The sequence below is a fragment of the Sus scrofa genome, chromosome 3 (genome assembly GCF_000003025.6).
Source record: "Sus scrofa isolate TJ Tabasco breed Duroc chromosome 3, Sscrofa11.1, whole genome shotgun sequence".
NCBI lineage: Eukaryota > Metazoa > Chordata > Mammalia > Artiodactyla > Suidae > Sus > Sus scrofa.
This window is the reverse complement of record NC_010445.4, coordinates 131,924,709-131,948,301: the sequence shown is the minus strand read 5'-3', so window position 1 is coordinate 131,948,301 and position 23,593 is coordinate 131,924,709. Positions and strand designations below refer to the sequence as shown.

Genomic DNA, 23,593 nt, shown 5'->3' with positions numbered 1-23,593 from the left:
GAAGTATGGACACATGCCTCCAGCAGTGGGGTAGGCATGTGGGTTTAACTCTGCAGGAAGGAGGAAGACGTTGGTATTGCCTGAGCATGAAAATGCCAAAGCTGTTCTTTGGAATAACGAGTCTAACAAGTGGCTACAGCCTCACTTCTCAGCACGTGTGTGAGCGGAGGGGGAGGGGAGGCAGAGTCCAAGTGACTCTAAGAGTCCAGGAGAAAGACAACCCAGTCTCCTCTAAAAAGGCAGTGGAAGGAGGGGAAGGGGAGAAACAGTTGGGAGAAGAGCTATTTTAGAGGCAGAATTGGCAGGAAGTAGCCACTGATTGGCTGCCAGATTAATTATCCCAAAGAATAGCTCTGGCCTTGTCACTCAACTACACAAAAACCTTCAGTCATTCCCCATGATCTGCAGAACAAAGTCATACTCTTATCATACGTGGACCTGTGAGCGTGACAGGCAGGGCCCCATCCTGCCCAGCCTGGGCTTCAGGTCTGCCCTCTGCCCACCTGTGCTCCCGCCAAGAGACGGTGTCCGGGCCGCCCTGGAGGAGCCCGTGGACACTTTGCCAGGAGCTGTGTCCTCACCTTATTTCCCCGCCTGAATTTCTTCCCTCATCTGCGACTGTCTGTTGAAATGTACTTTCGCTTCAAGGACTGTCTCACAGGCCACCTTTCTCATGTTATCCTCGCACCAGCCCTGTTGACACAGCCCTTCCCTCCCTTGAAAAATCACAACGTGTAATTCATGGCTCCTTCCATTTGTATCAGATTTCAACTCATTCTAGAGTCATTTACAAATTCATATTTTCCTCGCTATTCATCTACAAAATGTCTGCGAACAGAGGCTAGTTCCGATTTATTTTCTTATAACCGCAGCCTCTAAGATGACAAAGAGCTTGTTGAAGAAATGGATGAAAGAATACTCACACATGCACAACGTTCAGACAGAAGGGAGCCCACAGCAAAATTCGACCTATGGCCACGCACAAAAATAAACAATCTAAAAAACAGAAAACCAGAAACCTCCTTCTGAAGCCAGTCTGTGGACACAGAAGCCCGTCGGGTTAAATGCTGAAACTTGGTATCTCATCCCCCAGCCCTGCTAACAGCTCATGTCACTCAGACGTCGCTTTGTCTTCCAGACCCCGATCTGAACGTGGCCATTGGAATCTGATTTCAACACTGCAGATGACAAGCGAGGAACTTCAGATTTTGATAAGCGAGATCACACAGGGATCAAAGGAGGCTGAGGCAAATCCCAGCCGACGAGCATGAGCCTGAAGACGTTGCAGCTTCCTCGAGACCTTGTGTCCAACCTGAGTGTCTGTGCTGATGCATCTGGACAAGCTCAGGGCCAGCAGCCTGGATCCGGTAACTGCTCTGCCTCATCGAATCAGCACTTCCAGCTCTCCTTGTACCACACGAAGGGGAAGACAGGAGGGAGCAGCACAGGAGGCTGTCCCGGTGGGTCTAAGGGGGAGCCCAGAACCCCTCCCCATGTCAAGGACATACCAGAGGACCTCGGCCAGAGGAGGAGAGGGCAGCCGTGTCCCTCGACTGTGAAAGGATGCTCTGGGGTTGGGAGAGGCCGGGCCCCCAGTGCCCCACTCCCTCGGGGTCTGGCTCCTGGACAGAGAGTAGGACCAGTGGGAAGTCATAACTAGCCTTCCGTCCCCACCCACAATAAGCTCCGTCCAATCAAACACATGCCATGTGCCCACTTGGCTTCAGGCTTGAGATCTCCCTTCAGACATGTGTCAAAGGCTTTGAGAGCAGATACACCTACCCCGAGAGCTTGAATCACTGGCCTTGGATGACTTGACAGAGCCAGGCCAGCACAAACCCTGAGCACCAGTGACTCAGTGCCCAGAGCTTCCCCTGGTCCCTGGGATGGGCACAACTGTGCCTCCTCGCCACGCTTAGGTCACTGCGTGAGGACAGGCCTTGGTGTCCAGATGGCTCAGTCACATGGACCGAGGACCTAGTTGTGTGTGTGACAATGCTGCCTGGGTGAAGCTCAGATTTATGGTCAGCAGTGGGAGGCTATGCCCGCGGCCCCTGGGGGAGATGCAGCTTAGGCAGCCAGGCGCTGGGAAGGGTGGAGTCAAGGGCACTTAGAGCCGGAGGCAGGAGCTGAGACGCCCATGCGGAAGTCCCCTGGGCCCCCTCTTCTCTCACTCTGCTTCCACTTATGTCTGCGACCAGAATGCTCCCTCTTCCACTGCTCCCACCCGGCTGTCTCCTCGCCTTGACACCACGGAATAGAAGCACATTTCTTCCCTCCACATCCACCCAAGAACGGGGCACTTCCAAAATTTCTGAGGTAGCTTCCCCGAAAGTCTCATCTCTCATCCGTTCTTCCTACTTCTAGATCCTGGAGAGATTTAGACAAAGCCTGTGTTCAGTTATGGGAGAATGGAAGGGCATGTGCTGACGGCACCAAGGACATTCCACCCAAACTCTGTGGGGTGGGGGGAGGTCTGTCAGGACATGCAGGACCCTGGCAAGTGGAATAGGAGAGGTTCTGGTCTGAAGTGGGCTGAGAGAAGGAGGAGGAGGAGGAGGATGGGGAAGGAGAGGAGAGAAGAAGGCGTCTTTGCTACTTTGCTACCGAGCCATGTGTTGGTTGAGGTGCCATTGCTTGAAAAGAACAAATAAAGCAAAGAACACAAATTGCGGGGAGTCTGGGCATTGAGAAGAAAAAAAAAAAGGAATAGCAGTGAACTTAATACTTGAGAAATTCCTTATATTTTCCATTCTTTCCAGAACATACACATGCATGTATTAAGGATGCATGTTGACATCCAGTCTTCGCTGCAGCAATGAAGGAAAGGTGAAGCAAGTAGTATTTTGCTATGCTTGTTGTTTTTCCCTGTCCCTGGCACAGTAATGGAATCTTTATTAAAAAAAAAAAAAGAGGATAAAATTGAGCATGTTTTCTGAGAATCCCATTGAAACTTTGGAAAGAGAACAGGATCAGTGGTTCACAGGCCCCTTAAAATGTGCCCTGTGCAACATTTGCTGTCTTCACCGCTAGGGGTGCACGGCGGTCACTTCAGGAGGAAGGCTTGCAGCTCGGTGGAGGTAATACCTGCTTCATTTCAGCAGGATCTGAGAGCACATAATAAGTCTGACCTTCTGAATAAGGTTTTAGATAAGCATGATTCAGGTTTATAAATTGGTTTGAAATAACTATTTTTAGAAAAAGTTAGGGTGTAGGAAGGAGGAAGCCAGGCTGTCTTTCCTCCAAGAGCCAGAATAGGAGAAGAGCCTACCTGGGGTCTCCTGGATCTCAGAGGAGCCTTTGGAATAAGGGAAGATGGGTGCAGACACAAAAGAGTGTCAAAGGCGGTGGCTCCACAGCACAGTTTTGGTCCTTTTCCAAAGCATAATGAGTGAGAATAGTATTTATATTTTTACTCTTAGAGACATTATCCGTTCTGTGAGTCATGTTTAAATTTGATCTCAACACAGAAGAGTAAGCTATTACTAATTTGAAAGCCATAACGAACTCTGAATTGCATGGGTTATTTATCTTTATACATAATTTTATGAACATGTTTGGGGCACAGTCCTTCCTCTGTTACAGAGCACATTACAAAGTTATCTCTGTAACAGACCTCTCTCTGTGGGAAAAAAAAACAACAACCCTAACTTGACTGTAGAAATTTCCAGAGCAAAGAAGAAATAACTATTTCCATTACTTTTTTAAGATGTCTTTTAACTCTTTTATGAGATACATCATAGAATTACTTTTGAATACCCCAAGACTAAAGGCCTTCATTCTTTTGGTTAACCATTAAGTGGAAGCGGTAAACCTCTGCCTTGTCATATATTTAGATCATAGAATGAAATGACATGTATTTTTGAAAACTCTTTAAAAAGCAAACTGTTCATAGTTTTCAAAAAGGAACTGCGAGCCACCTATCTGTGTGCAGAAGAGCCCAGAAGTTGTCGACACAGGAACAGAGACGTCATGGGCGAGCCCTGGACAGTCCAGTGGGATGAACAGATGACGTTTAATCCCGCCAATTCCAATCACCACTCCAAGGTACCACACTCCCTGTCATCATGTTAATATGGATGCTTCTCTTCCCCACACGCCCGAATCACGCTCATTTTCAACATCTGCCCCGAATCCCACCTGTTTATGAACTTCCGGTGGCCACACCTGCCCCCCAGGCACAGTGTCCCCTTCTGTATCCTCCTCAAGGGCGCCGAGCCCAGACCCAGTGGACGGCCCCAAAGAACAGGTGCTCTCCTCTGATGCCTGAGTCGTCCCTCTGAGTTCTCGTTTGTTCCTCTTCAACCTGTTCTATAGTCACAACCTGTGTCCTCAACCAGAGTTTCCGTTCTGAGGGCAAAGCTCCTAAGGGCTGCGTATGTAGCTCCGTGCCCACCCCCAAGATACTCTGCCCGTCAGTGTGCTGGGTCTACTTCGAAACACTGTCCTCGGGCCACGCGACAAGTTCTAAAGATACAGAGACAGAGACTCTCCAGCTATGCTCGCAGGCAACACAAAGCTTTCATTTGGGGGTTGATTTAAACGGTATCTATGTTGAATAACCTGAGTTCTTTAGTGAGTATATTATCTTGTTACAATACAGAGATTATAATAGTACCGGTAATCCTACAGATGCGTGCAGGCTTCCCACTACAAAATCCATAAGCAAAGCATTCACTGCCGTGCCTGCGTTAATGAGCACGACCTACAGTTACTCTCGTCATCACGATGTTTTCCTGAGTCTCTTTTTATTAGTTTCGCATATAATACTGAACTTCGGATCTTCCCAAAGTTTGACTTTACTCGTCAGTCAATCTTGACCACATCCCACTTTAAATCAGAACTGGAAATAGCCCAAGTACGTGTCTCAGGCATCTCCTGTTTTCTGTGCGCCCCTCCCCGTCTCCAGCCCCCCTCCCACACGTTCCACGCTCCCTTCCTTCCGCGCCCGCAGACACACGTGTGCAGAGCCACTTTTCTCCTGCTGCCCCTCTCCACCACCCCTGGTATGAGAAGCATTTCCCAACGCTTAGAGAAAAGTTCTGCATATGGCGTGTTGAGCCCTCGAAAGAGCAGGGTTTTTATTAAATGAAACACATCTTCATTTAAAATTTCCCAAAGGAGCCTCCTTGGTAGCCGTGACCTGGGAAGCTTCTGTGACTCAAGCGAGAAGCCTGAATTTCAGGTGTGCACAGAGAACACTGCCTAACATGGCCCGTGGGTGATTTCTCTGCCTCGCTCCCTTCCCCAGGACGGGCTTAATGTTCTTCCTGACGTCACTGGGATGGTTTGAGACCAATATCCAGCCCCCTCTTCTAAACTGCGAGCACACCCCTGGCTCCATGGTAAAAATTTCATGTTTATTTGGACCCATGAGCCTTTTTCTGCCACTCTGGTGCCGCAGGCTACCAGAAGCAGGACATGGATTGCATAAGAGATGTCAGCTGCTAAGCCGTGTTCCTATTCGCCTGGGCATACCTGGGATGTCGCTACTCTGTAAGTGCTGCTTCTGGAAAAGAGGGCGAGGCAGAGAGCCGATGGGGTATGTCCTCAAGCACAGAGCCTGGGGTACTAACTGCAGACGCGTTATGAGCCAGCACCACGGCAGGCGGACAAGATCCACCACAACTGGATCAGGCAGAGAGAAACGCAGCAAGAAAGATGGAGCCAGCCCAGCCCATGCACGTGTGTGTGTGTGTGTGTGTGTGTGTCTGTGTGTGTGTGTGTGTGTGTGTGTGTATGAATTCCACTGGGACAACCACCACCCATAGCTGCCATGATGGAATGCTTGCAGAGAGCGGGGAAAAAAAAAAAAAAAAAAAAGCATAATCACAAAGTGGATAAATCAAGAGAGAAAAGGACTTAGGAGGAAATTGGTTTCCAGCTACATGTTTGAGTTTTGCACACAGTCCATGATTTCTCCAGATGACCAAGAGGCCTCTGGCTGGATGAATTCCATGTCAATTCAGCCGACCTGAGCAATCCTAGATTAGACCCACCAATCAAAACCAGCACCTCTTCTCAGCGGTCCAGGCTATGGGCACCAGGCTGGCTTCCTGCTCTTGCCTACAAATGACCCTGAAGAAGAGGCAGGTGGTGCCCTCTGGCAGAAGTACTGCTGGCAGCCAGGACCCCGCCATCGCAGCATCAGCGCTGGAAAGGAGCTGAGAAGTTATGGAGTCTATCCCCTGCTTTAAGCCAGGATCCCGAGACATGGAGAGCGGAAATGCCTTTCAAAGTCACTCCAATCATAAGGACAGCAGAACCAACACACAACGCTTCCACGTGAGCTCTCTGTCATTGGCTAAGTGAGCTACGGATGGAAAATCTGAGAAAACTAAAAGAGCTTTCTTCAAAAAGGGAAAGATGATTAAGGACGACGAAAAGGTGTCACATTAGGTGAAAAGCCCCTCTGAGAAGAGACGTTTCCCAGGGCCATCGGTCACTTTCACCACATTGGAGGACGGCTCAGAAACTTGTAGCACATGCGCAGTCTAGCTCACATGCCCAAACGAGGGGAGCGTTTCTGATTCTGGGAAAGACCCGAGGATCCGTAAGGGGGCTTGTGAGCACCCCTCGGATGCTGCCCTGAGCCAAGTGAAATCAGGGGTGGGGAAGTCGACACACAGGCTTGGAGTCAGTGTGCATTTTCCCAGCACGGAACAGGGGGCGGGGCGGGCCGAGGAGAAGCATGCAGGAGAGGGGACTCTGAAGGTTGTTTTTTTTTTTAATAAGGCCTGTTTATCTAATACTGACTGTCCAATCAGCAGCCCTCATATTTCACTAATACCTCTGAAGCTAAAACAAATGACTCCATCTGCACAGGCTGCATTTTGAAGCTGCAGAGCTCCACGTATAAAATATCATCGGCCCTACATATTAAGCTGCACACACATTCTGCCTCTAACCCCCAGAACGCGGACAGCCCTGAATACTTATCACAGGCCCAGTGTATTTTCCAACTTATTCAAAATTTAACATACGGGAAACGTATTAAAAAGGAGAAGTCACATCCAACCCCACAGATTTCATTGTCCTTCCCATCAAACTGGCCCCTTGGATCAGACACCGTTTTTGATCATTAACTTTAAAACGAGGTGAACAGGTGGCCGAGCCCGTTCGTAAACAGGTGTGTCAGCGTGTCCCTGGAGCACAGACACGACACTCCTTGACTTGCACTGTGGGTGTGGGTCTCTTAGGGAAAAGGATTGTTTTTGAGCTAATGAAATCCCAGTAACAGCAAATTAGCTAAAAACATTTGACTCTATCCCCATTCTTGTTCTCGGGATGGTGAAAGGCTCGCAAAAGATACTGGAAGATTCATAGAACAAAGTCTGTGGAAAATTCCAAGTGTCAATTCAATACTAATGTGTTGTGTGACCCAAAGAACAAGTGACGGATTCGTCTAAAATTTATCCGCGCAAACTATAGAGATTTTCTCTCTGTTAACACAACTATATCTCACCCCGACCAGCAGGTCTCATTTTACAGACTCTGGGCCTTCCGTTTCTAAGCAGAGGCAGCAGCTTTTCCAGGTCTGCTGCTCCGAGAGAACAGAAAGGGTTAATCCTACTCTAACTTTGCTTTTACCAAACTTCACTGCAGGAACTTCTCGGTTCTGACCAAACAGGTGTTATCAGTCAGCCCTGACTGGGTGGGAAGGTGGCTGAGGGTCACCTGAATACGTGACCAGCTTCTAATTTGGATCCCAGCCTCCGCCTTTGGACGCTCTTCAGCCAGTGGGGAGCCAGTGGGTGACCAAGTGGCTGTCCTGCTTGGCAGCCTGCATCCCGGCTGACGTCACAGACCCACGTCAGAAGCCGGGAGCAGGACCGGGGAGCACCCTGTTCGGGTGGCAGGCTGGCCTCGCGCGCCAGCTGGGCCGTCCACAGCTTTACAATGTTCCACACTGCAAAACAGACACCTGACACTTACCAACACTCTCTCCTCAAAATTGAAGTTGTTTACCATTTCATGCGTTCCCAGGTGAGCAAAGACTGGTCTCACGTGTGAGCGCGCATCGGAAGGGACCACGAGCATCCATATGCACACACTGGGTGGGGGAGGAGAGCACTGCCCGGAACGCTCACGCTCTTGGAGCTTTTAGCTCTAGATTTTATAAGAAGGCGAGAAGCTCAAATCATACATTTAATTAAGTAGAGAAATATGATTCTGCTGTGCCATGCAATCGAGAGCTAATTTTCAAAAGATCACCTGGGTCCCTGAAGTGTTAATCATCTGAGCAGAGGACGGACGCCAGTGGTTTCCCGCTCCTCCTATTCAGTCCGAAAAATGGCTCATTCCAGAACGCAGTCAAGAAGAAGTGGACACAGAAGAATGGTGCTTATCCGTCTTCAGATGCACACACATTAAAAACTAAGTATTTAGTCATCTATCATGTGCAAACACGTAACCTATCATATGTCATATGTGATATGACTTTTAATTACCTGCATAAAGCAACATAAATAATAGCTATGGTATGTTTACTTTTTACATTTACAAAAATAAATAAATATATTTATTTTTCTATTTTCTATGAGTTATATTTATAAATATATGCTATATGTATATATTATAAATTCTTGAGTACTTACTTTATATCATACATACTGATTCATTGTGGGTTAGAAATTAGCTTAGCTCTGCTTCTTTTGGCACTGCACACCATAGGTGCTCAATACATGCAGGGGTATGAATTGCTCACCAATGTGCTTAGAAGGAAGGCAGGAGCTGAGTTAAGGGGCCCTGCCTTTGATTCTCAGCAGTGACTTTGTTGGTTTTTTTCCTCCCAGGAGAAGGTGGTGAGGGCGCCCCTGGGCTGCCAGTCCTTGTTACTGACTCCAGCCAGGCTGTTACTCAACTCTTTCGAGATGCAGAATCTAAACATAATCCATAAATTTGCAAGTTGGGTTTGAGGGGATGAGAACAAAAGGAAGCATCTCCAACCCAGCAGCTGGACTTTCACTCAGGGAGACCACTCCCCTGGTCTTGAACCTTGTATTGGCATCTGTCCTGGACACAGTGGCCCGGGGGCTGCCCACCGCCCAAGCTCACGGGCATCTCTTCCTGCTTCTCCAGGCACTTGCAGGGGGTGGGGGGGCATGGAAAGGACAGGGTCACACTTCTCACATGGCACACACCCTACACTGGCCACAGGAGCACGACAATTGGGGACAACATGATAAGATGCTCCATGCCCTAAACAGAGCCAGTGAAGAAAGAAATTTCTCTTAGAAAGAACAAAAAAAGGAAAAGAAAAAAATAAAACCAGACCAGTTCCTCTGGAAGAGAAACAGCACAGGCACAGCACTGTTCTGGACACTGTGGCCATTCTCGCCAAACTGCAGGACATGAGGTCAGATTTTTGAAGCCAGAAAATGCAAATAATTATGACCTATCATCTTGGCTACTGAGAAATCAGCATCACGGGATCTCCCAAGGCCATGCCTCCATGGCTCCAGGCCTTCAAAGGGCAGAGCTCCCCATTTCCTGAAGGAAGCCAGCAAGTCTGTCTGCAGAGATGGCTGCAAGGCTGCAGCTAGAGCAGCTGCCAGGAGCACATACCCAGGACAGTTCCATTCTCGGCACCCCTTAGCCTCCCAACGATCCCCCCTCTTTCCCGCAACTGGTGATGAGCACGACCCAGACAACAAACAGCTGGATGAATGCCAAAGGACCACGCAGCCGTGGTCTACCGTGCCCTCTTTAATCAACTTCCTAATTAAAAAATGCCATGCTGGCATGAGGCATGAAGGGAGTGGGCTTGAGATATTTCACAAAATAGCATCCCTTCATCCTAGGGCTGTTGAAAATCTGTGTTCCTGCAGATGTTTATGAGTTTGCCTGGTGCAGAGATAGAATCAATTTGCTCGCGCCTGGCCCTCAAGACGTATTAAATTTATCCTGAAGGAAACTGGTTTCTGAAAAGCTCTTGCCCAGATGCATTAGGCAGGTGGGAGTTTCAGTGAACCAGAGGGTCCACTAGCAGATGCAGCATTGATTTCTGAACGTTCACAATCTAGCAGACAGCTCGACAGAGCAGACTCGATCTGATGGCTCTCCACGGGGTGCCCTGCAGCCTCCACCACTTCCACCACCAGTCTGGCCAGCATTGTTCACGGCGACCAAGCTCCGTGCTCTCAGCTTCTGTTCAGATGGGCACAGGCCAGTGTGACACGGGCACCGGGGGTGGGGGAGGGGAGGCTGGACCCGCCTGAAAGTCCGTCTCTAAGAACGGTCCACCTCTCCCAGGGTGAGCGACGCGGGAGCCCCCCCGCCAGCGAGAGGTAATTTCAGACTTTTAAGAAGCCCTTCTGTTGAGTGCCGTTAAAACACACTGTGAGTCCGGGCTGAGATCACGGCTCAGGGTTTGAGCTAGATATCGCCTAGAAAAACCTTTGTCAATGTGCTAAAAAGAACCCCCACCCATGAGGCATTAATCCGTGAGTTGTTTGATTCAGCCCCAAGTCACACAGAAAATAACTCAAGTGAAAATGTCCAATAATCTTGAGGTCATTTTCTTTAAAGCCATATGCATGCACCCTCCAAGCATCAGACTTGAGGAAAAAAAGCAGTCAGTATGTAACACCGAGTCATAAAGTTCCTTTCAACTCTGTGAATGAGGACCCAAACAGATCTAAAACAGGTTCACACGGCACCCATATTAACCCAGCGGCTCCAGTACTGTCAGCAGCCTGCACACGGCACTTCCACCCCGGCATTTGAAAAACACACATGTACGTGCACTCACAGACCCTTCGGAGACATTAACTGCAGTGCCCCCACCCCAGAGTGCAAACACACATACCCCAGTACAGGATTTGAAAGATACAAGGTCAAAATCCTTCTGACGGAAGAAACACAGACTGCCCCCCACCTCCCGCCCCATCACCGAGACCCCGCTGCAGGAAGGCCAGGAGCAGCCCTGGCATAGTGAGCTCCTGGGACAGAAGCAAGCGACCCCTCTTCCCTGCCGAATGGAACAGTGCCTGACTTCAGACTAATATTTTGGCATCTCACTCAGCTTAAAAAAAATTGCTACCAAAGGCTGCTTTTCTTTCCAAAGTTGGTCTGCCACCTTTGAGCTAAACGAAATATACAGGAAAATGCCCCTAGAAACCACGTTTTCAGTTAGGTACACCTGCCTGTCTTTCCAGCCTTGGGACCTTTCATTGTCTTTGAAGCAAGCCCTTCCCAACTCCACGTGCCCGAGAAGCAGTGTGACAGATAGTGGCATAAAGTAACTCTGTCGAGTGGAAACTAATATGACATAATTTTGGCCCTTAAAAAAAAAAAGCTAGATTAAACCTCTGAAAGGCAGCCAGGCACAAAGAGAGCAACGTGGAGGGGGTAACGTTCAAATGGTCCCTTCTGGATGTACTCGGGCCCATGAGGTTAAAAACTAAATGCTGATATTTTGCCCCAAGAAAGTTATAACCCATCACAAAACTGAAAGCAATTATTTTAACCACAGAAGGCTTGTCTCAACTCTAAAATGTAATACAGCAATGGAAAAACCATAGAAACATTCTTTTTCTCTACAGAAGAGTTCATGGATCTATTTTAGAACAATTTGATATTTAATACTGCTTGGATTAAATTTTTAAAAATCAATTCTTTATTGTCTTCACATTCTAATTTACCAGCAAATTTAAAAATGAAAGGGAAAAAAGTTGACTATATATATCTATATGTAGTCAAATAGAAATATATATACATGTGTATTTATTGATGTAAAAATGGATAATTTCCATTGTTATGCAAAAAAAGCTCAATGTGAGCTTCAGAAACTTCGAGTATGAAGGAGAAAATGATCAAAGCCAAGTGTCAGAAGCTTCATATAAAGGGTTAATATGTTTTCCAATATCTTGTGTTTGAGCTTTAGGCTTATTGAGGGTAGTTTTTTTCTTTTTTGGAAAGGCATAGTTTTTCTTTCTTTCTTTTTTTTTTTTAACAGAAGAGCTGACCCTCCACAAAGTTGTATTTTTTGTCAAACATTCACTGTCATTGTCTAAAGCAAACAGCTAAAGTAAAGCAACTCTGTATAAAAAAAATAAAAAGAAGGCTAAACATAAAAGCAAAATAAAATCCTTAAGTGATTTGAAATATTCAGGAAACTATAAAAAGACACCTAAAGGATAATAATTTCTACTTAAGTTCTACCTTAAGAGCAGACAAAATAATTAGGTCAGTTAAAATGAAAACCTTACCTTTTAAGGAAAGTAGGGATTATGAAAACAGGATAGAACTATTTATCAGTGAATTCCCTGAGATGAAAGTAGATTTAACTAAATATTGAAACACCCATGTTGCAGCACTACCATCACAGAATTATATAAGAAATGTGTCACTGACGACAATAGAAAATTAGGATTCCAGCTGGCTTTGCACTTATTTCTCAACTCAGAAGACTGACTTGTACAAACAGTCTCCATTTTTCTGAAAAGGACCGAAAGTCTCAGAGCTTGTGCTCATTTTTCTCTCTCCTATCTGCAGATCCTACAGATCAATAGAAACTTCAGCTCGATGTGCAAAATCTCTTGTAAGTTGCTGGGTGAATTAGCTAAAATCTTCTTCCAGCTAGGAAAAATATATACCAGTCAAAACTAATTATGTCTGGGCTTTAATTGAAACAACATTTGCTAATTTTCCTGGTCTGGCTACACTGTTTCGGAAAATATTAATTAAACACATTGAATAATGGCTGCTGTAAATTTCTGAAAACAATAATCTCTAAACAGTTCATTTCCACTCCAGACATATGCACGGGAAGATGGATGAAGCAGATGCCCCAACCCGGCGGCAACCCAATCCTTTTGTTACTGACCATAAGGAGTTGAACTTTGCTCCACTTTGGGAAGCGGAGCCAACGCTCTGGAAACAACAAGGAGAACAGGACATCTTTACCTGGAGGGCACAGCGAAGGGAGACCTGGAGCTTGGCAAACGAAGGGGTCCGGGCGAGCCCTGCGCCCGCAGTCCGGCTCTCCGGCTAGGCCAGCCTCCGCCGAGCCGTCCTTCCCGCGGCAGCCACCCCTGCTTCCATTTTAGGGACTCACCCAGAAAATTCTCCAACCTGCTCCACGACTACAGAACTCTCCTGCTTCTGCACGCCCACCATTTGTTCTCCGCGCATCCAATCAACTTCCCAACGCGCCTCTTCTCTACCGGCGCTCAGACCCGGGGCCACTGCTCATCTGTATGCTAATTATTTTGCCACATGGACAAAAGTAATAATGCTTTCAGACAGGAAACTAACAGGCCTGAAGTCGAAGATGGAAATTAATAAGTTGACACCACTAAACGACGGGGCCGAGGCATGCGTGCAGCGAGCGCCCTGCCTGGCGGAGGACGGAAGCCCCCATTGACAGGAGCCGCAGACGCAGGGCTGGCAGCCCTGCCCGCGTGTGCATCACGCTCCCTGCGAGACCACGGAGCTGCGGCAGCCCGACAGCATCGCAGACTGCTGACTTACCCCGTCTCAGGCTGCATCCTTTAAGCTCTACAAAACATAGCCATTTCCCCCACTCCTAGCCTGGGGGGGACCTTCATCGCTGCGCTAGGTATTTTTCAAGTTAGAGCTGTGGATGAGACCGGTAGTTTCTAACCTTGCTGTTTATTAAGCTTGCAACACAGTCAGACAAGATTGGGGATGCATGCTGTATGCTTCTTACATTGTACCCACAGGCCCCTAAATCTCTAGAGCAGAATGTGTATCATGTGCAGTGCCGTATTTCATGTAATAGATGAGAACAGTGAATACCAGAGTCAGGCTGTTAACAGCCACCGGCTAGGCTGTATATCTAAAAATACCCCCCTCCCAACACTGATGTTATGGTAAATTCATGCTGAGGCCACAGAGACCTCAGAAAGTCAGCTGAACCCACAGTATTTTCCATGGTCCTAGCGCTGAGCACCAAAACAACACAGAGAGGGGTTCCGACCCTGCCCCCCACCCCCAGATGGGGAACAGTTACACAAGAGTTAACGCCAACTGACTCTTAAAATCTCTTTCGGGTTTTGCCAGCCGCACTATGCTCTGTTTCAGGATGAGCTTCTTTTATCGTGTTCTTTTCAAACAAAAGACATAGAACCGTTTCCCTAAGAAAGTTAAAATGTTATCAGCCTTCTAGCATTGCTTGAAGAAAACAAATAGCAGAAAAAGTTTTAGCTGAAAAGGCAAGACTAAATACGATTTCAAGAATACAAAAGGGAACATAGATCTATGACTTTCATTAGCATCCTTCCGGTAAAAAAAAAAAAAAAAAAAAAAAAGTGCTGATTTTATAAATGGCTTCTTGAGTCTAGCAACAAATGTCTTACTCCAGCGGTAACCATACCATTGCCCTCCCTGCAAACCTCTCTCGTGTAACACTGGCAACTATGAAAGGCCACATGAAATCATAAAGGCTACTTAGCACCTCCCACCCTCCCCCTGGACACTAGCCTTGAATACACAGACTCCTGTTTAATAACAACTCCAGGCAGCATGCACACGTACTGGGTGCCCACAGTGATATTATTCTGGGGAAGACGCTCTGGGCCCATTGTTGGCTCATCTGAACACTAACCAGGCAGTTGTGAGGACTGTTGCCATTTGTCATCAGAGAAGAGCTGGAGAGAGGCAGGCAAGGAAACAACTGTTTGTCAAAGTACTGAAGAGATCAGGTGAAATAATTCTGAAGAGCTGCTAGTGGTGGCGACCAGATCAATCCTATGCAAGCTTTAAATCCAAAGAAAGAGGTACCTTTTTGCAGGAGAGTTGCTGGCCATCCGGCACAAGCCTGTTCCGCAGCCTATTTGTCCACACGCGCAGGGCTCTTTCTGCCACGGAGGAGCCATGGCACATGTTGATTGCACTTCCCTGTACACTCCATTGGCCCTTTCCTCTGTCAGCTAACCGTGCACAGGAGTCCAGGGCAGAAACGCCTCTGTGATAAAGCTCTGCAGGTTTTCCCCAGCACACAAAGCTACGGAGGACGGCACAGAGGTCTGAAGTGGCCAAGAACACCTGACTCTAGCTTGCACAGGTGATTCCTCTAAATCCGAGCCTCTTGCCTGACGTCTTGAGACCAGACATACCGGTTCCTATAGAGGCTACAGTTCCCTCGCTCTCCAGCCCTGCTGGAAATCACTGCAGCCTGAGAGCAAGAAATGCTTTAAGAGAATATATCCTACACCACTCAGGCTTCTGCCGGCACAAAACCCCTTCCACTTGAACTAGAATATTTTCCTCCCCCTCCCAACTTTTCCAATAATCACCACGTGGGGAGTTGGGATTTTTTTTTAAAGAGATACATTTTAGGAAAAATTTCCTCACAGAACAGCCCAACACAGCAATGTTTCTCAGTATTTCCTCACCGAATAAATAAGCATCTATGCGTTCTTTCTGGCTTTACAACACCTGGCTTACATTTTCTCTGCCATCTCTGATTACTTCTGCAGATACCCTGAGGACTCATTATGATGTCAAAGCTTAAAACACGTTCATTGTGAAAACAGGCACAGAAAAATCATTGTGTGTGCTTGAACAATGCAGGTGTGAAAGAGACACACAGAGAAAAGAGGGAGACCAAAGGGACAACCAGGGACAGAGGTAAAGGCGGGGGTGGGGTGGGGGAGTGGGGCGGGGGCGGGGAAGGAGTGGAGAGAGGGACGGAGAGACAGGAGGACGGCACATCGCACTCCAGCTGAAACCATGTTACCCTGAAACAGCCGAAGGACGGGAAAATGTGTGCCTGCTCCCTTAAAATAATCAGATATCAGAAAAAGCCTACAGTAAACTGCCAGGAAAGTACTTAGCATTATCCATTGTACAGGTTAAGGCCATTACATGCAATATTTCTGATTTGTGGGGTATGCCAATTTAAAATATATGTTTTCTACCAGCCACACATAATACATGGTTGGGATTAAGTCACTACAACTTCAAAATAAAAAAAAAAAATTAACATGAATATTCTCTTCTTTAAGTCTGTGGTACATTTTCTCTTTATTGTAGTTTGGAATAACTACAGCTCATGTCAGATAAGTGTTGTGGTAAAAAGACACTATGATGAAACTTATTTAGTGAAAAACATGTTAATCATTTTCAAGTTTTTGCTCAAGTTTATCTTCTGTTACTCTTTTCTAAGGAAAGCCAGCCATTTTTTCAAAGAAAACAAAAAGAAGATATCCATGAACAGATTATATTTTAAAAAGCTTGAAAATAAAAAATGCATAATACTATTGCAGTCAAATTATGATATGAAGTCATCTGATTATGAGTTTAGCAAAACTGAAAACCTCTCTTTCTGAATCTGCCCTTCATTTGCTTCCTGGTGAGCCTTTGCATCAGGTAGACTTCATGGCAAAGTAGTAGATGCCTTTAAAAAACTGGTTATTGATTGGAAATCATAGCCCTGGACTCAAGCCATCCAGCCAAGCCACACTTCAACATCAGGGCAGCGGGGTCATTGCAGAAGAGCGTCCCGCTAGTCCCTCTTACTTCAGTGAATGGGTTTCTTAATATAAAATATTTAAGAGGAGATACAATTTTAAGTTGTTTGACGTTGAAAATGTAGCCACCACATTGTTTAATAAGTATTTTAGATGATATAGTCTGTTTTTACAAATAATACTTTCTGTCAAGTTAGATGGTCTCACTGGTAGAGTTGGAATTCTAGTTTACACATGTGACTTTGAAAGCATTATTTAGGCAAAAAAAATATTAATTTTTCTCAGTGAAGTGACTGGGTCTTTTACCACACCTGTGAAGTTTTTCTAAAAGCAAATCAGGGAATAATCAGATTATTAACTCTAAATTTTGAATTTTAAGTGTGGCTTTAAGAAATAGAAAAAAACTTTAAAAGGCTTTGAAGTTGCAAAATAACTTATTTTCCCCTAAGCTGTTGAAAGCTGGCATACATGTAAAACAGACACAAAACATCAGAGAGTGAAATAATTTGGGTGTATTCAGCTATGAAATATAGACATTTTCAAGAGTGTAAAAATAAATAAGGTGGATGAAAAACGTGGCAGGAACAATGAAAGCAGTAAAGAGGCTCATTCTCTGAAACACTCACATTTTCCTGAAATCATGCTCACACCGTTTTTATAATCCAAAAGCAAACTGTGTGCTTGTATTCCTTCAGGAATTTTTGTTCACCAAACATACATGGTCACAAATAATTGGGCCTTCAACCTTGATCTCAGCGGCTAGCACACATTTATGAAATTGGCCTAAGTTTTGCTGGAGGATGCAAGTTTTTAACTCTAGAGATGTTGAAATTTATGTTTTAGGTGTACTTATTGGTTCATCTTGGTAATTTTGGCTCATGGTTTCAAAAAAAGAAATTTCGTCAATAATCACATAAATTTGTCTTACGTAAACATTTTCCATTTGCAAAGCATATCCACATTGAGTTTACAGGGTTTTTTTTCAACACACAATTACATGTATGCAGTAATTTTAATAAAATCATGTTCGGAAATTTGAAAAGTAGGATAAAAATTTTACGTGCAAAATAAAGATACAAGGATTGTCTATCTTTCCTGCCACAACCTTCAGAATATCCAGTTGTGACCATGACACCGGCTGCCACTTCTGCCTCAACGGGTACCATGGTTAAGGTGATGAAACTGAGCCATTTTCACATTGCCAGTAAACTAGTAGGAAGTCCGTCACTGCTGAATGTAATTGCTATCAGCAGCGGACAGCTCCCGGTGCTGAAAGGGAAAGGGAGAGCAGCCTTGCTCACAATAGCTCACTCAACCAGCCTTTGAAAAATCACAGCAAAACTGAATGAGGTGGCAAGCACTCGGGCTGAATAGCACTGTCTACAGAACAATGGCAGCCAACTCCAAATCCTGCTATAATCACATTAATGAGATTAATCAGTGAATTAGCAGCAGTCAAATGTCAGGGAGGCAAGGAAGAATCCAACCAAGATTGGTAATTAACTTTTCTTGGGGGGGGAGGGAAAAAATCAACTGTGCTATCTCCTAGGTTTCTCAGAAGTTGACAATTTTGCTGCAAAAAGCTGGACTATATGTACTGATCAAAAGGCAACTGCATAATCCTTCACATCATAATATAAATCCAGGTATATTACTAATGCTTTAACTACAGTCCTCTGAGAAAAGTGAGGTCACTTGAAATAACCTTCGTAAACTATCAGGCTTTTATTGTTCTAAAAATCTTTAAGTGTAAATTAATATTAAAAAGAAAGTATTTCTTTAATACTCAAGCTAAAATATAAAAAATATGGCTGATTAAAAAAGGAAGGATTATGTAACAGCTGCTATTGCCTATGAGAAGTCTATGATACTGCAGTGAGAGTTTTTAAAAGTGCCATCAAGTAGAGAACTATTACACAAACATATCGGCTCAGGTCGACTCTCATAAAGAATGTTTATTGCTACAGTACAATTTTAAGAAGAATTTTGACCAATTGACCTATTGTACTTGAGGTGACAGAATCATACACTTTCCTCTAGGTCAATTAGAAAAATAAATACCCTTTCCCCCCCCCTAGAATGTATAAGTAAGTAGCATGGATAACATACAATCAACACTTTGGATTCAAAGTTTTTGAGAGGCGAAAAGTTATGGGCATACAGTGGTGCTGTTTTTCAAAAAGGAGTATTGTAGAAAAACTCTTTTTATAATTTTAAAGATAAGCCCATTTTTATCTGTATGGAAGACATGTGTCTATCATCTAAGCTACATGACTTTCATGAAGTTGAGCAATTAGAAAGAAAGCCTCCCTTATGGTCGTAAGGGTGGTCCTAGGATGCTTTTGTCTATGAAGTTGGTTTTATTCAGTAAAAAATACAAACACTTAAACCAAAAAGCTTTTATTATAACAGATTTTTACTCTAATTAAATAACTTAAAATTTTATAGACTATGTTGTTTTGGTGGTGCAAGAAATTATCATGGCTTAATTAATACTAAATTCAAAATCAGAGCTCTATATTTTGAATCATATATAAATTTAGGTCTTATTATGATCTATCTTGAAGATAAAAGTTTGCAGTTTGAACTTGCAAAGATGTTCAAGTCATCTTTCTGTTACAAATGAAACACTGTTTCATTTTTATGAACTTCAAACATTTCAGTTATAGTTAAAAATCTTTATTTGAGTTTCTTAATTTTAACAGTATAAGTCAACTTTCTTACCATTAGGCAAATATAACATTACATCGAGAATATCTCATGTTTTAACAGCCTTTGCAAAAAATGATATGCTTCATTTGCAATGTAAAGTAATCCAGCAAAGTCTCTGGGAAGTTTTTGTTTCACTATCCACATATCCAAGTACTGTCCATGCAGCGAGGTCTTTTTTTTTTTTTTTTTTTTTTTTTTTTATAAACAACATCACGGTTAAGGCATGCAACCTAGTACCCATTTCAACTCTAAAGAGAGAGATTTCTGTGGATTACAAACTCCTATAGCCCAGGAACATTTCAGCTGCCAGCCATGCTATAAAAATAACTTTAAAAGGAGCAAACAATAGGCATTATAGCACAAGCCCTTGAGCTACGGTAAAACAGACCCTGTCCACTAAGTCCCCAGAATTAACCTAACAAAGATCACGTACCTCACAACATGACCACAACAGCTCCCAAGTTAGACAAGCTCAATTTTGGTGACTGTGCTGGCTAGAAACACACAGAAAGCAAACCAGCCCTATTCCACCCCAAGCCTGAAAGGATGATGAGGAATATGCCTACCACCGAGATGCAGAAAAGGCTGCTTTTTGTCTTCAGTGAATACTGATATCGTAACCCATAGTCCAGGGGATCAAAAATTAAAATACACCCACCAACAATGAGTACAAAAATCAGGGGGCTTCAAGAAGGCTGCAAGGAAAGCTCTCTCCCTGTTTAGTGTGCAGTAGCTTAGGGAAAAAAAATGTCGCCCCGGCAGGAATGACAAATGCAGTGTGATAGGCTCGCAGGCCTGAGGGATCTGTTTTACTTCCCCATACAGCCCCTAATGCACACACTCCCACTCATCCTCTCGATATGCTTTTTTTTTCCACGTTTTTTTTCATGAGCTCCAAATCCCCGGCATATGACCTTCTGTTAAGTAGATAAAAAAAATGCTTATCAGTCATGCAAATGAGGCTGAATTCATTTTCCACAACAGATGGCCTCATAGATAATGATGATGGAAGAGAGAAAATTGAATGTCTCTCACACGGTGGCCATGGCAACCGAGAACAGAATCATATCAATAATAAGCTCACTGCATAATAAGGTTGTCAATCCAGCAAATCAGTTTCCAGCCAGATCAGGTACCACCCCAGCTAGTTACCAGGTAAATAAAAAGCAAAAAAATACATATGTGTATTGTGCATTTTACCGTGACCATAAAAGAGGCAGAATTGCGAGCCTCTCTGTGGAAGAGAGAGAGAGAGAGAGAGAGAGAGAGAGAGAGTGTGTGTGTGTGTGTGTGTGTGTGTGTGTGAGCGCGCGCGTGCTGCGGGTAGTTGGATAATGAAATGACAGTGTGACATATTTTTTTCTTTTCTTTTTGTTCTATTATAGTTACTGTAAAGGATGTGGTTTCATGAAGGATTTTAAATAGCCATATTGAAATTTGGGATGTGGCGTGTGGCAGTCTGTGCTCTTCCCCGCCCCCACCCCGTCTGATGTGAGCTGCATCGATGCAATAGCCGCTCGCCCCAGGCTTCCACCTTGGCTCCCAGGGGGACATCCTGCAAAATGAATCAGCAGCCATCCTGAGCAGGCTGATTAAAATGAAAATGGCAAGGCACATGTCTGGGCGGAACTGGAGCTCAGCTTTGCTGCCTGTCTGGCAAGCATGCTCAATATAGCTCTTGCTAATAATGGCTTTCTGCTTTTCGGTTTTTAAAAAGGTATCACCCTTTTCTCCCTTGACCGGCTGGTGATGGAGAGTGTGTGTGTGTATGTGTGCATGCGTGTGTGCACGCACGCGTGCGGGTGCCCTGGTATGTGTGTGTGCATGGTCGGGGGAGATGGAATGGAGTGTTCAATTCTAATTCTCTTGCTCGCGTGCAGACTGCCTGCCCACGCCCGGATTGTGAAACTGAGCTTACCTCCCGCTTTCTTCTGGGGAGGGGGGGCGCTCGATAAGTCCTGGGGTGAAAGGGCCAGTTATACACTCAAGCTGCCTAAAGACCGACTCAACGTTTTTATCCTAGATACAATGATTTCTAACCAAATCCTGGGCAACGGACCTTGAGGGAACTCTAGCTCTGCTTCCTAGCCTCACAGTCGGATGCTCTGAAATGCAGCCTCCAAAGAACCTATTTCTGTTTCAAGCATTTGCAACCAGGCTGTTACTGTATCCTAGATATTATGCAACATGAAGCATCAAAAATAGAAAAACAAAAGGTGACTAACTGATGCAATAATCTAACAACATTTATTAAAAATGAATCTCTGACTTAAAAAATTCTTAAGTATACTTTTAAGATGACCCTCAAATAAACTATATGCTTCAATATCTGTCAAATTCTTCAGGGCTTTTTTTTAATATATATATATATATATATATATATATAGGTGTTTTTTTAACATATATATAGGCATTTTCATTATCATTGCTCATGAAAAATGCCTTAAAAATTAGAAGCAGCAAGGGTCTTTCTGAATTCATTTTTTCCTACTTTTCCTATGCATTTTGCTTGACATCATTAGCAATCTTTCAGTTTTGCTGTTTCAAGTTCCCCTTTTCTGATTCCTTTAGGTAAAAGACGTGTAATTTTTATGTGAGACCCCCCCCCCCATATATATGGTTTCTCATTTTAAAAGTATACACATATGTATACATACTCATATACATATGAGTACGTGTATATACACATTTATTTTGCTTTAGGAGTCCCTGTCTCTGAGATGTGGTTTTTTCCCTGCACTCCAGCCCTGTTGCTGCTGCAGAGCGTGAATCAGAGATCAATAGAGCTGCCCCAACAGAGACTCCGGCTCTGCAGAGCAGTTGCAGTCTCCTCCCTCCCTCTCCCTCTCCCTCTCCCTCACACACACACACACACACACACACACACACACACAGAACGAATGACGTCTGTGCAGCTTTTTCAGCCGATTGGGCGCCACATCGGATGTTCTATGGAGCGAAGAATAGGAATCGTTTCTAGTCGGTGAAACAAAATGGGAGCAGGCATTCTCTCTGTGTCTGAGACACTGATCCTGAGCTCCCCACACAGCCAGTCGTGCTGATAAAGGACAATTCTTCAGGTTGTGTGGTCACAATGGGGTAAAGGAAGGCCCCAGACCCATCGTAGAACTGTACCTGCAGCACAATGGGAACCCTTCCGTTATAAAGGACAAAGCCTTCCTCTCAAGAAGCAAGCAGAATGAAATGTACAGAAAGAAATGAATGTTTAGGTCAAATAGTGAGCTCCAGTGCACAATTTAGGGGTCTGAACACTCCTTATTATTTCGGAATCCTTCCAGAGACACTTTTAAAAATAAAGGGCAAATGAAAAATGCCTGTGTGTGCATATATACACAGACAAACACACACATGTATGGGATTATTTCTGGTGTATTTCTCTGCCTTTTACATTTTTAAAGTTAAAATGTATCCCCAGATATCTTATCTTACCGTAAGGAAGAACTCTACATGATACTAAGCCGTGATGTTTTTTACCAGACTTCTTGATGTGGATTGTGTTTCTTACACACGTGAACATGTCTATGAAAATATGCTCTTAGATTCCACGCTCCTGCACACACGGAAAAATGTGCGCCTATACATGAACACACACACACACAGGCGTGCACACGCACATACACGATGCAGGCACAATAGTGCTTCACGAGCTCGTGGAAACTGGAGCTGCAGGTGGATTTCAGGCCACTGCATCAGGAGCATAGCACCTAGCATCTTCCCCTAAGGTAAGATACGTCTGGGCTCTGTAAGGACAAGGACGCTGCTGAGCACGCTGCTGGCACGTGGTGCTCCCCTCGTCTTACTGACCGCCACTGCCCCAGACGAGGTCGGGCTCCAGCGAAGCCCTACTACTCTTTCCAGTGCCCCCTCCTTCATGGCTTTAGAGCTTGAGACACCAGGGCTCAAATGGCCTAAGAGGAGGGACAATGAATGAATCATGAAGTCACAGAGCACACAGCAGAGCAGCAGTGCAGCCTGCATTTTGCAGTTAGGTGCACTAAATAAATGATGATTTCTTAAAACACAAGATCCAGGGCTCTGCAGTATCTGCAGTAAGGAAAACCCTTCCGGACACATCAGGGATGGGAAGTACCCTGAAGGCTATTTAGATTAAAAATCTCTAGTTTGCTATTAAACCACACAATGGGACATTTTTGCTACCAAATATCTATCAGGCTCTTTCTTAAATTATTTCTAATATACTTTATGCTGCCCTTAGAAGCTCATTGTATAGATTAAAGCCTTTCTGTATTACAAAATTTGCAGCTTATCTTAGTTAATTAATTAATTAGTAAGAGAATATAAATTGGAATATGCAACCCCTTCTAATGGATATGTCCTTCAGTTTAATACAAAAAAACTCAAGTACATTTGTGTCATGAATTGTAAAACACACAGGATATACACCAGGCTGTATTTCCAGC

The 23,593-nt window shown here is 44.7% G+C and overlaps 1 protein-coding gene across 41 annotated transcripts in view; it reads right to left on the bottom strand.

Moving 5' to 3' along the window:
• The window catches only part of MYT1L (myelin transcription factor 1 like), a 365,957-nt gene extending 345,714 nt beyond the window's left edge, over nucleotides 1–20,243 (bottom strand). For 22 of the 41 annotated variants that reach the window (XM_021087913.1, XM_021087924.1, XM_021087909.1 and 19 more), the window contains exon 1: nucleotides 14,749–15,592. The gene's annotated coding sequence lies outside the window, so the exon portion shown is untranslated. Of the gene's footprint in view, nucleotides 1–13,060; nucleotides 13,440–13,476; nucleotides 13,764–14,748; nucleotides 15,593–19,584; nucleotides 19,687–19,717 lie in introns of those variants that run through there. The other 19 variants (XM_021087911.1, XM_021087915.1, XM_021087912.1 and 16 more) reach the window with 5 other exon arrangements.